This window comes from Lepidochelys kempii, chromosome 13 (genome assembly GCF_965140285.1).
Source record: "Lepidochelys kempii isolate rLepKem1 chromosome 13, rLepKem1.hap1, whole genome shotgun sequence".
NCBI lineage: Eukaryota > Metazoa > Chordata > Testudines > Cheloniidae > Lepidochelys > Lepidochelys kempii.
In genome coordinates this window covers 12,453,524-12,469,313 of record NC_136392.1, presented here as the reverse complement: position 1 = coordinate 12,469,313, position 15,790 = coordinate 12,453,524, and the positions used below count along the sequence as shown (strand labels likewise).

General features: G+C 42.2%; 1 protein-coding gene across 2 annotated transcripts in view; it reads left to right on the top strand.

Annotated features, from left to right (window-relative positions):
* The window catches only part of RBM38 (RNA binding motif protein 38), a 115,826-nt gene that overhangs the window by 77,513 nt on the left and 22,523 nt on the right, over positions 1 to 15,790 (top strand). The window lies entirely within an intron of this gene.

Below are 15,790 nucleotides of genomic sequence, written 5' to 3'. Positions count from 1 at the left end.
GGGGTGTGAAAAAAACATGTCGTGGTGCTGATGTAACTCCCAGTGTAGACGCAGCTATGTCAACAGAAGAGGGCTTCCATCAACAGAGCTACCTTTCCCTCAGTGTAAATGCAGCTAGACTGATGGAAGAATGCTTCGGTCAACCTAGCTACCATTGCTTGGGGAGGTGCCGGCATAGGGTCTGTAGAGTAAACATACCCTTAGTTCTGGGATGGTCGTGTTCCTACACCAGCAGAAAAACTCCTGCTGTTGATATAGGTGGCATCTACGGCACAGGGTTATAATGGCCTAGCTTTTGCTGGGGTAGTCTGCATAGTGTAGACATTCCATGCTTGTGTGCGCACACATTCTGAGGAACAGTTTTTAAGAAACTTTTTAAAATAATATTTTCATTCGGTGTTTAAAATGAAAATGCTTTTGTGCTGGTGTGCTAGATAGCATATGGTTTGAGCATTGGCCTGCTAAACCCAGGGTTGTGAGTTCAATCCTTGAGGGTGCCATTTAGGGATCTGGGGCAAAAATTGGGGATTGGTCCTGCTTTGACCCAATTTGCAGGGGGTTGGACTAGATGACCTCCTGAGGTCCCTTCCAACCCTGATATTCTATGATTCAATGATATGATTAAGTGCAGAAGGGGCTTTCTCTGAGTTTCCTCACTGAAGTGGCTCCTTCAATCAGGAAAAGAAACAGCTGCTGTTTATATATTTTGATAAAAAAGAAAAAGGAATAAAGTGGAATCACCATAGTGCATATTTGAAATTCCAGGGCTTTGGTGCAGTTACCAAAATGCTTCTCAGATTCCTGTAAGCAGCCAGGTGTTTTATTCCTGAATCCTAGGGGTCTTATGGGAAAACCCCAAAAGGCACAGGATAGGTAAGATAAAAAAAGAGAGCTCATAATGGAGTCCTAAAATTAGACAGAATTCTCCCAGTGGTGCATCTTTGGCATGGCCCTCCACACCCCTCTCTTACATCTGGGAACTCCTAGGGCAAAAACAATCCCCTACTAAGACCTGGTCTACACAACATAGCTAGATGGACATAAGGCAGCTTATGTTGACCTAACTCTGTAAGCATCTACACTAACATGTAGCTCCCGCTGATGTAAGTCGCCAAATACGCCGACTTAACTCCACCTCCACAAGAGGCGTAGCGCTTAGGTCGATGTAGTTAGGTCAAGTCAGTGTCCATGTAGACACTGCGTTGCTTACATCGGCTGTTGCTGCCTTTCAGAAGCTGTCCCACAATATTGTACACTGATAGTCAGATCAGTGCAAGTGCTCCTGGGGAGGGCGTGTACCGCCGACACAAGGAGCATAGTGTGGACATGCAAACGCGATTTAATTACTGCGGTGGCTGCCAGTCGACGTAACTTAGATCGACTTAATTTTGTAGAGTAGACTTGCCCCAAGGAGCAGCCCCTCAGATCTGTATTACTAGAGCTAGTCAGAAAACACAATTCCCGTCCTGCGGGAAATTCTGACATTTCAAAATTTCCTTTCATCCTAAATTTGGGACAAAAAGTTGAAATTTACAGAGAAATGGAAATTCCAAAATATTTCATTTCAGAAACACTGAAATGACCTCATTGAAATGTTTCCTTTCAAAAATGCCCAAACATGATAACATCAAATATTAATTATTATAGACTATATATAAATACAACACATCAATAATATATACTATGAAAATCAATTGCAATTGTTAAAAAGTTAAAAATGTAAAATCAAATGAGACAGTCGAAATGAAATACTCCATTTCAATTGGAATCAGTTTGAAAACTTTTCTTAGAAAACTTGTCAAAAATCAACATGCTCCCGTGATGCATCTTGACTCTGGCAAAGCAGTTTTGCCTGACAGAAACTGTTCCACGGAAATTTCTTCAACCAGCTCCGTTACTGACGAGCTTGCTGCAGCCTTGTGAAAATGGGAAATGATGCTGCCGCCTTATTAAAGCTGCAGAGCTGCGATGGGCCCTTCTTAGTTTATGAGCATGCAGGACAGCAGATGTCTATGTGGATTTATTTTCTTGCACTCTACATTTCTTACAGTGCAGCCAGAACCCCACATGCCACATGGACAAAACAATTGCTTTATACCAAAGATGGAGGGAACTGCCTCCTGCTGAAATGACTCAGATCTATACTTCGAGTAAATCTTGTTCAACAGAGTGAAAATGGCATATCTGCTTCCTTGACCAAACAAGGCATTTCCTGGAGCATTGCTGAAGTACATTAGCCAAGACCAGCTGTCTCAGTTGAGGATGATAAGCTGTCTCAGTTGAGGCAACTTGTATCAAGTAACTCTCATTAATGCATCTCAATTGGCATTAACTGATTAACAATTAGCAGACCTTTGACTGCTATTTAAGACTCATCATGCCCCTTTTCAATTAGCTGCAGGTCTTTTGGAAGATAAGCTTTAGGATGTTTTCAACTCTGCCATTTTAGACAGGCCACACAGTGGCTTTTGGACCTAATTCTGATCTCTGTTCTCTCAGTGTGAATCTGTAGCAACTTCCATTGACTTACCCTGGCCACTGTAGACTGGCAGCAGATGTTTCCGACTTCAGGGGAGTCTCACTAAATCATTTACACGAGTGGATTTTTGCCTTGGGGCTCTGCAGGATATTTTTAGAGCCTGGGTTCTCCTGGGCTGTGGGGCAGATGGAACCTGCATTTCATATGTCTTGTAGAAAAAGGATGGCGGTGCAAGGAAAATAGACTGTAGGATTGTAAGATCCTTGGGGTAGGGACTGTCCTTTTGTTCTGTGTTTACACAGCGCCTAGCACAGTGAGGTACTGAGGCACCTAACTATTACCATAATATAAATAATAATAATAATTAATAAATGTTTATTATCTACTTAGTCGTTTGCAGCCCCTCCTCACCATCTGTGTGCCATGCCTGCCACAAAGGAAATAAGTGGTTTGAGTTCCTGACACTTTCCAGTTTGGACTCTTAATAGCTACCTGAAGGTGACCGACAAAGGAGGCAGGGGGAAAGGGGAAAAGCCGTTTGCCTTACTTTATTTTTCTCTTTGTTATAATATATAAAGAACCGGAGGTATTTTTGGTTTTCCCTGTTTGTTTTTTACATTCAGGTCCTATCTCAGCTGCAGGCTTCAAGTAACTAAAGTATTAAGAAAATGATAAAAACCAGGAGAGTGAAAGGGAGCAGATGAAGGGATTTTTAGTCAAACACTTCAATGACTGCTTAACATGTTGGAGAAAAGTCATCTTGGTTAAAGAGCCAAATACACGTTCCCGTTCAATTATGATATGAGCGATAACAATAAGATCCCCAACAACGCCACCAGCAAAAAGCAAAATAAACCACAAAACAAAATAAAAACACACAAAAAAAAACAAGTTACCATTCCTGATATTTCTAAGTTAAAAAACAAGCAGGAAAAAAATCCCTTACAAATGTCATGCCCTCCCTATACATCATAATGAAGGGGTGGGGGAATGATGGCACCGGCCTAAGTTTTTCAAAATCCTTTGCGGTTTACCTTTAAGATTCTCTCATTTTCTTTTTTAGCCTGATGAGGCAAAGGAATATGTTATGCCAAAAATGAACTGGTAGGGATCAGATTCGATCCTACTTGTGGCTGCACCTACCGTTTCAAAAACACAGACTGGAGACAGAATACTGTAACCTTCTTGATTCTCATCAGCTTGTTACCACCAATGAGAAGCATTTCAGGAATTGTATGTTCCTGTAATACAACTGCCAGCATTCCTACAATGCCAAACTGGTCGAAAAATGGCAACATGCAAGTATTTTTGATGAAAAAGGACAATTTTGAGGTATCGAAAATAGGGTTTAGTCAAAGATACAAGAACAGAGAACTGGAAGGGACCCCCTGGGTCAATGAATTCAGTCCCCTGCTATCACAGATAACTGTGTCATATAATCACTTTCATAACATAAGCGATGGGGCTCAGTACAGAAGTAACTGTATGAAATTCCATGGCCCGTGATGTACAGGAGGTGAGACTACAAGATGTGATGATGGTCCCTTCTGGCCATAACAATCTAGACAAGGTTCACAAAATGTCCCCCATTTTCTGGCTTGTTCTAATGAACTCTTAGAAAAAGAAAAACAGGAAAAGTCATCACCATATACACATGGCAAGCTGACTCCTCTCAGAAATAAAGCCTGTGTACAAGAGGAGCCAGCTGCCCTTGTAGTTTACATTTGGCTTAGATTTTCAGCATCCAAGCTCCTTCCCTAGCCAGACCCAGAAATGGAAAGCTCAGAAACTAGCATCACCATGAGAAAGGACTGTGAGTACACTGGTGAGCTGAAGTGCCTGGGGATTGGCTGAGGTAGCACTGGGCCACTTGCTCGTCATTTGTCCTCAGAAGCAGCTGTATTTCACCTCTCTGTTCCTCCTTTTTCCAGACTGTGGGGCAAGATAGCTCACCCTGCTGGAAACTATAACTACAAACATTGTCTGAGATTGGCAACAAATCCGCTAACAGCCTCTTTGGATGCCTCGAGGCGAGATCCTCAGTGTGCCCAGAAAAATGGAGCTTAAATAAATCGCTGATCTGAAATTGACATAAAAGGACATTCCAAAGCTAGCAGTTTTGAAGTAGTAATTTCAGTACTTATTTTTACATGAGAAAGCATGATCTACGGATACAGTAAAGGGAAGAGAAATTGGCTTAGTGAGGCATGATTTCTACAATCCAAGACTGTAATGTCTTGTAAATATTTTATCTAAAATCACCCTCATGTTTTAGGCTCAGTCAGACACAAAGGATCGTATCCTGGCATCAGTTTCTATGCAGAGCTGAGTTCCATCAGCTGATTAAAATGCCAGGATACATAGCATATATTAATCATAAAGCTGTGGTAATGTCAAAGCTTCCTTCTTACTCAGGCAGCAACTGTGAAGTACTAATTACCACTACAGGAGTGCACAGTATCATTTAGTATTATGAATGATGTTAGTCCTCCTAGGTCTTGAAAAGCCTATCAATCTCTCTTTTCTTTCTATATAATATACATATTATACATATAATTTATTATAATATATATACACAATATACATATATTTTTGTTCATTACCATAGTAGTGTTGTAATTATTCTACTTTAACGTGTTACCTACACAATTTTTAAAGGGTATTTAAAATACAGTGTTTATGTCAGTCTTAAGAGGAGAGCAGAGGAACTCAACTATACTATAGTTAAATACAACTAATGGACAAAACCAGCCACTCCATGTGTTTTTGACGCTAGCCAAATGACAAGTAGATAGTATATAGCAAGCATCACCCTTTCAGTTGGCTTTATCTAATGTTGATCAGGGATTTAAAGCTTCGTATCTACACTTGTGCATTTCAGTCCTGATCTGCAACACTCTCTGGGCTTGTCTTGCCCTGACAATAATTTATTGCTAATCAAGCCAGCCAGTGACATGGAACCAACAGCAGCTAAAGTTTAGACTGAGGCTATCATCTGCTTTCCCTTACCAGCCACAAAATGGGGAAAAAGAAATGAAACTTCAACGTCACAAGGTTAAATGAGTGCAGTGAGGACGCAGCTTTTCATATGTGATGTCAGCACTAAAAACCTTCTCGAGATTATTTTGTAAGTAATGAATGTATGTGATCTTATGATACTTCCCAGGGCCTCTCCTGTGTCCAAAAAAGGAAACAAACAGAAGCTTAATACCCATCCTCCCTCCCCCTGCATTACTTAGATAGTAAGCTCCTGGGGGAGGAAATGTCTTTTTGGTCTGTGTTTGTACAGCACCTCACACAGTGAGTCCTGGTCCATGACTGGGATTCTTAAGCAATACAAGTAATAAACAGTAATAATAAAATAACCAGCGTTTGCATTCCCTATCTCTGGTCAGTGCTGGTAATGATGATCCGGAATGAGTTGGAAATGATGAATTACTCTTCAGCTAACAGAAAAGGAGTACTTGTGGCACCTTAGAGACTAACAAATTTATTTGAGCATAAGCTTTCATGAGCTACAGCTCACTTTCCGATGAAGTGAGCTGTAGCTCACGAAAGCTTATGCTCAAATAAATGTGTTAGTCTCTAAGGTGCCACAAGTCCTCCTTTTCTTTTTGCGGATACAGACTAACACGGCTGTTACTCTGAAACCTGTCTTCAGCTAACGTCAGAGTTGTAATGCAGGTCTCCAGCCTAGCATACTCACACACTGCACTATGCAGCTTTCAGTGCTTTTAAAAACAAAAGAAAGCACGCTTTTTATTCAGTCTATCACCCGATAGCTGCTGCCCTGTGTTGTGCAGGAGGCCAGACTAGATGATTATAATGGTCCCTTTTGGCCTTAAATCTCTGTAAATCTATTAATCTATTTAATCTAATTGATCTCTTGAGCATTTTTAAAGCATTCTTCACTGCAATTTCCCTCCAAAATGAGCATCCAGTACTAATTTAGAGCATGACCCTCCAACAGTTAAGGCAACCAAGGCTAGGACTGAAGAGCAATTAAAAAAGGAAGCCACACACCCATATTTGAACCTTTCCATTCTTTCTATCCTCCGGGATTCCTGCCAAAGTGCAAGATCCTGGAATTCCCCCAAAGTCCCATGAGTCTCTGTTCCTATGAGTTTATAGTTGGGCCCAAACCAAAGCCTGGGAGCTGAATACCTCTAGACTTTGGGAAAATTTGGATTTGGATCCAGACGTTACAGCTCAGGATAGAATTCAATCCACTAGAATTCAATGCTTATGACTGTATTAATACACTGGGCTATTACTTGTCTGGCAGATGTGATCCATGTCACTTGGAAGTGCAGAGACATTGCAACTGTTAATCATTAAAAACATTAATCAGTAGATCAGGGACTGAGCTGGTGTCAAGCCCTCTGCAAACTATAAAACTTTCATGAGAGACGTTATCAGTGGAAAAAGCTGAAGGAACCTGGGGAGATTTTAAAGAGTAATACAAATTCTTATCAGTGACTGTTTTGACACAGATTTAACCTCTGACTAAAGTACAGCTATTTAGGAGATATCTGGCAACTGATGATTTTGCAAAGAAGTGCATTGCTTTTAAAAAAGCCAATCCATGTGGTTACATGAATCAGAGCTTAGAAAAAGAGGGGCCCAATTCTCGGCTGCAATACGCTGCTGGGGAAGGAGACCTAGCCCTCAGAGAAAGCGCGTCACATACAATCAAGTGCAAGCTTAGAACAGCTCTGAGGCCCCAGTATATGGGAAGTGCAAAGGTGAGATAAAGGCCATACCTTTTAGTTCCTGTGCTGAGCACAGCTTGACTGTACAAGAGAACTGGAGCCAGTAAACAGAATACCACACGCTCTCATGACGATCAAACATATTTGCTCCTTTTGTAAAGAGACTGCTCAGTATAATAAAAAGAGGTCTACTCACAAGACTGCAGGCTGGGAACTTGCTGTATTTAACTGCATCAGAACAGAGTAGGCGGGATGGCAGTAAACCGATTAAACTGGAAGTAAAGGGAGGGGTGGAGCATGGAACTCTTCGGTTAGCCCAGCTAGCCCTAGCATGACCACTTTACTACAGCGTCCTTTGCACAAAGTATCACAGAACATTCTGAGAAGCAGCAAAGACAGTGTGAGGCGGAAAACCCGTCGGCGCCTGGAATGCACCATGTGGGAGCAGGCATTTTTGCAGAGCTGCGTAGCCAGAGAGCTTGATATTGTTATGAACTATTATTGCTGCTTGTTAAATGCAATGCACGCTGATGTAGGGCCGCTGTGCAGGAAAGCACCCTGGAGGGGGGAAGGGAACCCCGTCCAGAAGGTAATACAACCCCAAGCTGGAGTATATTTCCCACAGAATTGGAAATCCTTTGACCCAACCCCACTCCCACCTGTTCCCCTGTGGCTGATCAGCAGCCCTGCAGGGGGCACGCCTTACAAGGGAGGCAATTGGCTCCCTTTCACATGAGTGAGGCTCCACGCACAGATCGGCAGGGTGCAGCTGGTCCTCCCACAGGCAAAACTCAAATTAAAATGCAAGGGCTTTAAATGAATAGCAGGGGCTGGAGCCGAGTCTGCCACCTTGACTCATGTTGACTATCGCCGTACTTGATGAGTATTCCCACAGCAATCAGCCGGTAGGGTTACGTGCCAAGTAAGGCACTACTCCATGGGAGTTAAAGTTGCAGAATCTGGCCCTCAGTCAGATTGGCGGTTTGGTCCTGGATAAATTACGAACACATGTAAAATATAAGAAATCTAATCTTATATTTCAGAATATTAAGAACTTCCTTGCTGTGTCAATAATAGGGAATTTGGACGGATCAGTCCACGGGTTCTTTACTTATTTGGCCCTTTGGGACTATTTCCCCTGATTAAAACAAAAAAGTCCACCACCTGCAAGTGTATGAAAGCACAGCCAGGTGCCTAATGGGATTTCTAATGCCTTGGTGATGCCCTCCATCATTTCTCAAAGACCTGACTATACCATAAGAAAGTCCTCTTTAACAAACACCACCATCACCACAAGCCATTCTCAGGTGGACTGTAGAGTTAATCCCATAATGGCTGCAAGACCCAAACCCGAGAGGTGCAGAAACACCTGCAGCTCCTGGTGACATCAGGGCCTAACCTTTGTCCAAAGCCCATTCTTCCCTATGTATTTGTGCACAAAGGGATAGCCTGCACGTCTGGACAGGGGAAATTCTGTCTTCGCCCATCTCCCGGAAAGGTTTTTCATTGGTTCCAGTTCTGTGGATTGGGTGGGGCGGACTCTTGGGAATTTTTGCATTCAACCCCACTAATAAAGGAAAATAGATTGAAAAAAGCCTTTATTGCTCTTCTCCTAATCCCTCCTGTAAAGCAGTTCTCCCTATGCAGATTAGTCCCAAGGGGGCCTCAGATGTTAATCGGTCCTTAATTAAGCACACCTGCATTGACCTGAAGGACACAGTTCCACTGCCTAAGTGCTCAGACTATTTTCAGAGTAACAGCTGTGTTAGTCTGTATTCACAAAAAGAAAAGGAGTACTTGTGGCACTTTAGAGACTAACCAATTTATCTGAGCAAGTGAGCTGTAGCTCACGAAAGCTTATGCTCAAATAAATTGGTTAGTCTCTAAGGTGCCACAAGTACTCCTTTTCTTTTTGCTCAGACTATGTAGCCAAGGGGTTCTGCTAAGTGCCTAGATTGAGAAGTGGAGGGACAGACAAAAGGGACCTCAGTCCCTGGCCCTGTGTTTCTGTATAAAGCTCAGTGTTGCCAGATCTCATCATTTTATCATGAGTTCCGTGCTAGCTGGTATTTCTTTGCCAGTTCCAGCTCCTGGGGTTGTGTGATAATGTGAGAATCTTGCCTTTTTGGGAGAGGGCGAGGGGAGCAAAACACCCCACCCGTCTTCATGGATGTAGAGAAAAGCTGGAAAACATGGTGCCTAAAGAGTCAAAAACCAGAAGGCAAATAAAAAGCACCCAACATTTAAAGAAAAAAAATCTCATGATTTTAAAGCCAATCTTGTGATTTCTTGGGTTCTAAATCATTATTTTTTTAATGTGTGGCAATGCTACAACATCTTACATGTTCATCTTAAATACAACAGTGCTGTATATTTCAGAATGGATTCAAATCCCCTCTCCCCTCACCTGCCATCTCTGGTTTTCAGGCTGAATCAGTTTCCAATGTTTTTTGCCTCATTTGCCGGAGGTTTTGAGCATCTCTTTATCATAACTAATTCCGTATGAATATCGATGAGCAAAAAATTGTTTTTTGGTTGGGTGGCCTAACCAAAACAAATCCAAACAAAATTGGTTGGTTTCAAACCAAACCTGATTTTTTAAATTTTTTTCTTGTGGAAGCAAGACCCAAAAATATTTTGTTGGGGTTGGTTCAAATCAATATTTTCTAAACAAAACATTGATTGGAAACAACATTTCAAAATGAAATAGTTTGTTTCAGAAATGTCAAAAATGAACTGTTTCAACATTTTCAGAGGGGGTTTCTTCAGTTTTATGCGTCCAAAACTATTCACCAAATTGAACCTGAATTCGTGAATAGTTTTGGTTGCTCTGAATCTGTGCTTTCCAGTGAATTTACTATTTGACAAAAAAAAAAATTAAAAATAAATTGCCTAGCTCTACATATGAACAAAGACAACAATAGAGATTCACTGCTATGCTGCGAATGACCTCAACAGCTATGTTCAGCTACATCCCTCAATGAGAAACTGCCACAACAAAAAAGCCACATACCCCTTTAAAAGCCTATTCCACTGCTTGCCTCAAAACCTTAGAGAAATTCAGGCAAATGAAGTGACACCTAGATTTAACTCCATTACTAACCGGTAATCTCTCTCCAGGAGAGAGGCCAAGAACTTTACACATCAGGGGCCAGTCCTCCCTTATTGAACTCACAGGTAATTCCGCCTATCACCAAGGACTTCAAGCATCAAAAATGTCTGTAGATGGTTGCAGCTTTTTCTGCAGCTTGGCTGGTTCTATTTCAGCTTCTGAGAATGAGTTTTTGGAGCTGTCTTCTCACCTATCATATATTGCTCTGATAATGGCCCCTTATACAAGCTTGACCTTTTGATTGATTTGAACTTTGACCAACATTAACCCCCTTGTACTAGTGGAGGAGGTCACTCATGCAGCCCTCTGCTTTGTGTAACTGACCGATAAAAAATACAGGGTTTTTAAACACAGTCCATAGAAGAGCGGGAGGAACAAAGTCCACTAGTGATGTCCCACTGAAGCTGTCAAGATTAATCACACAAGCTTATCCTCCAGTGATTCAGAGGACCCATGGCCCACATCTACATGGTTACAGTCACTATTTTCTGTGAGGGAAATCCAAAGAACACTTCGGAAAGAAAAATAAACCTCTGCTATCATGCAATCAAGATGATGGCTCCTTCAAGGGTTAGTCAGGTCAAATCTGTCCCAGAGTTTTAATAAAATGAACCAACAAACAAAAACCTAGGACTGACAAAAATGTTTCCATGACACTTCAAATAAACTCAGAAAGATTTTTTATTTAAACAAATAAATATGCACTTGCAGCATTTTGGGAGACAATATTTTCAGCATTGTGCTAGTAGATGAAAACCAGAAAGAGAACATAAGAACAGCCATACTGGGTCAGACCAAAGTTTCAGCTTGCCCAGTATACTGTCTTCAGACAGGGGCCAATGCCAAGTGCCCCAGAGGGAATGAACAAAACAGGTAATCATCTAGTGATCCATCCCCTGTTGTCCATTCCTAGCTTCTGGCAAACAGAAGCTAGGGACACCTTCCCTGCCCATCTTGGCTAATAGCCATTGACGGACTTATCCCCCATGAATTTATCTAGTTCTTTGTTGCATCCTGTTATAATCTTGGCCTTCACAACCTCCTCTGGCAAAGAGTGTCACAGAAAACGGACTAGAAACTGATAATAAAGAGCAGTGAAACTGACTGGCCATTGTCAAAGTGAAAAGAAATTCAGAAAGTAAAAACAACAAACAGTGAAAAGTAAATTGGACTTGAAAACAGTTTCAGAAAACTATGGTAATATTATAGAAACACACGTAAGAATTTTTTCTAATGTAGGATTTTACTGTACCTAGTTATTTACATGGTGGTATTGGAGCACTTCTGAAATACTTAAAATGGGGGGTGGGGCGGGGGGGGGGGGGTAAAAGAGGGGGAAAGAAAGTGCCAGAGATTCCATAAAATTGACTAGGGACTTCACAATTGCTATTGATTTTATATGGAAGACCATCAGACACTACGGTTACGAGCAATCATATAAAACTTTAAGATAGAAATAAGATTCTCTTTTTCCCACCCTCAAGGAAGAATAGCTTGGTTAGTTTACAGGATGTTTAGTTGCTGGCTTGTTCAAGTTTGTGTGTGAAGAAATTATTGGGGGAAAGCTAAATTGTAGAACTGAGTTTTACATCTAGCCCTCAAAATGCTGAGCTCTGTAGTCATTATTATCTCAAGAGTCAGTTCCATAGTCAGCTGCTAGAGATGCACTTCCTGCCTCAGTTCTGGTTACTGCAGGCATAAGACCCCTGGTGGTTAACAATGGCATTGTTCCAGCAGAATGTAGTGGGAGTTCATGGTTGTGGAGAAAGAGGGGTGAGCTCTCAGGTAGCTAGGCCCAGGACCCTGGAGGACTTTGACTATCAGGCCAGAAGCCTCCAAGTGGACTCTATAGTCAATGGGAAACCTGTGCAGAAGACAGTTCACCCAAGTGATATGGTTTTGTGACGTGTGTTGCTAAGTAGAGGGGCCACTGTGCTTGTATCAATTTGAACCTTTTGGGGGGCATGGGTTCCATTCTTAAACACTGTGAACTGCACCAATAATGTTGGAAGTCCTGAATGCATGGACCCAGATGGCCCGGTCTGTATCTGATTGGATGAGGCTGCAATCTTATAGCCAGGTGTACGGGGAAGATTTGAGGGGTGCCTGTGGGGAGGGGGAGAGGGTTTGCAGCCATGGCTATTTGGACACCCAATAGCACTGAGGAGTCCAAAGAACCGCAAGGCTGTGGAGTGACTACAAGCTGAGGGCAGATGGTCTCAAAAGAAGGGTGGGAGAAGGTATAGAAGAGGCAAGTTCCTCAAAGTATTGCATTCTCCTACCAGCAACCCTTCAGTCTTACCTGGGCTCAGCTTTAGTCAGCTGCTTTTCACCCAGGGGCCGATTTTGGCTGGGCATTGAGAGAGCTGGGAGATGGCACTGTTCATGTTCAGTGTTATTGGGAACTTTGGGCGCTAGGAAAGCAGAGTTAGGCCCCACATACCAAAGGACATGTTCAAAAGAGTGACCGATCAGTCCACCCACCAATGCTCAGAGTGGGCTGGAGGCAGCACCCCGTTAGCTGGCTGTGGCAGGAAGATCAGGATAGCCAACCATGAGGCAACCACTTCAGCAGGATGGCAGTTGGAGAGTGTAGATGGGTCCCAATGCAACTACTGATGACGGGACTGAACTCCAGCCAGTGGGATCGACAGGCCAATAGCATTCTCATAGACTGACCCCAGCCATTACATCTGAGAAACCGGATACAGCCAGGTTACTCTCCTACCTCTCTATTGCACCGAGGCTGTAGAGTCTGGTGCTCACAGTGGCTGCAGGGCTTGCCCCTCAGCTTGGGGCACGGAGAGTGTACTACCAAATATCCAAAAGGGACTGATGTGCCACATCACCCTGCACTGGGGCTTTGGTACAAGACATCACCCTCTGTACAACGAGTCACGAAGGATTTACCGAGCCTGAGAGGACAGTATTGGAATGAAAAAGGGGGAAGAAGAAAACTAAAGCTAGAGTGTTACTTTTCAAAGCCCATTTCTTTAATTGTGCACATAAAAGATATGAAAGAACCATGAGAGCCACGTGTGGGTCCCAGAATACCAGCCAACAGCCAGGGAGCAAAACCTTTTATTTTTTTAAAACAAGCTCACAGCCACTGGGGCTTATCAATGTTACATGGCCTCATGCTGTTCTTTGGATTCTCTCCCCTGTCCATTCACATTTGGAAGTTAAAAATAAAGTTAGTATCTTGTGAAATATTCATTAAAGAAAGAATTATACTGGGGCCCATGAATCATTTGCTGGGTTCAATATTTGTCAGTGTCACCATGGTGAAGAGTTTCTCTGTCTCCAGCTACGGTGCTTTAGTTATAAAACCTAAAGGGCACAGCCGTTGTTGCCAGCCTGCCAAACCCTATAAACCTGTCATTATGAACTGTGACAGCTCAGAGGTCAGAAAATAAAGCTCTCAGACTGACACAGTTATTTGAAGTTAATCCACAGAGTGTGTGTCAGCTGCAAGAGTTAATGTTACCAAACATTTCTGAGATGGAAAGCTAACAACTGTTAAATTTGCATGACAGTATAGATCAAGCAGAAGTGGAGCCGTAGCATATCCCAGTAACCTTATCTAATAAGTTAAATGCCAAGTGACTGGGATATAATATTAGGAGTCAAAGTCCTAATGATTGCATGACCAGAAAAAGAAACTCCCTTTCTCAAGAAACCTCATGAGAGCACATTTCAAAACACACACACCAAAATCACCACAGAGAGTGTTGCAAGGGACCGATTTCTGAAGATGTACATTTGTAGAGACCTAACTTACGTGTGCAAATACTCAGCATGAGCCTGAAAATCAAAGTGTCTGATCCTGCACATAGCCAGTTGGTTGGGTGCTGAACTGGTCCTGTCCTGGATATTTACATTTGTTAAAGCTGGCCTTAAAAAAAGCTATTTATAGTTACTCAAGAGAGACCCAATCATTTTGCAACATCTGGGTGTTACTCAACCAGTTTTTTCCCCTACTGATGGGTTTCTAAACGGCTTGCATTGGGAGGGATGCTGTGATATGTTTGGATGGCTTCCCTCGTGCCTGTGCTGTAAAACAGAGCTGCAGTCATGGGAGCAATAAATGCCACAAAGCTAGGAGAAAAGGAGAACTTGTGGCACCTTAGGAGGTTCATCCCATTAGACGGATCAAGGCAACTGGTGTTGGTGAGAACAGAGCTGCTCATATATCCCCTTCCGCCTCCCCCCTCTACTCTGATTATCTCAGATCATCAGTGTTCTGGATGGCCGAACAAACAGGATTATCCTCTTCCACTGCTTGTGAAGTCAAAATTCTATGGCGATCCTATTAGTGGATTGAAACAGTATCAGTGTATTCAAGCAGGAGATTATCCTTTGCTTGCTCTTTGGAGTTGAAAACAATATAGGGAAATTTTTAATCTCCACGAAGGGGACACTGGCGCTTACATGGAGAAAATCAAATTTATTTTTATTAGCATTGTCAATCAGCTGCCATCTTAAAAAATTATTAGGATTGACAATGTTATAATATGCTTTCAGTGATACAGGAATGGGTTCGGGATGCCAATGAAAAGGATCGTACATGCATAACCCCTTTCATCCAAATGGACCCCAAAGTGCTTTACGAGCATTACATATCAACTCTAGGTGGGATTTTCAAAAGCATTCAGCACTGGCCTAACTCTGCTCCCGTTAAAGTCAACGGTCAAATTTCCATTGACTTCAGTGGGAACAGAGGCTAATGCTGAGCACTTTTGAAAGCCCCATTCTATACATAGAGCAATCTCTTCACCCAGCACTGAAATGCAGCCCACTCTGGGCTGAGTCATGGTAATTTTTTCACAGCGTACGGCAACATTCCACAACAGTCTAGGGTAGGAAATGAAGAACAATGTATCCAACTGAAAGTAGTGGGGATGTTTAAGTGGGTAAACTCTAGTGATCCAAATTGGAATTTTGCCAGGACGTTGGTTTAACAACCTTGTCCATATGCAAAGTTCCATGGGACAATGACCCCATTCATCAGGACCTTGGTTTTACACCTCCCCCAGAAAGGCGTGGTGAGACACAATGAGGCATGAAATGTTGTCACTTTAAAAATGTCAGTAATTCATCTCCATTAGTTATTTTTCAAACACTTGAAGATGGAATTATTAATCATTCAGCTTCCAACATTCTTAAATAAATGTATGCAGAAAAAAAATCAATTCCTTCAGAAGAAGTATAATTAAGCATGAAAGTTACCATATATTAAATTATACCCTCTAGTAAAAATCAGTCGTTAGCACAGTGAGCAGACTGTTAATGATTTCAGGTTCGCCGGAGGCCGTGAACTAATAATCCATTATTAGTGATTAACCATTATTTCTTGGCTATTTATTGCTGAAGGCTGGGACCCTGATGGTGAAAACCTCATCAGTGGTTTATGAACTGAAAAAAAAAAGTGACTTTTTCTGGAAATAGAAACAATTGAAGCTGCACATAGGAACGACATGTTGGGAT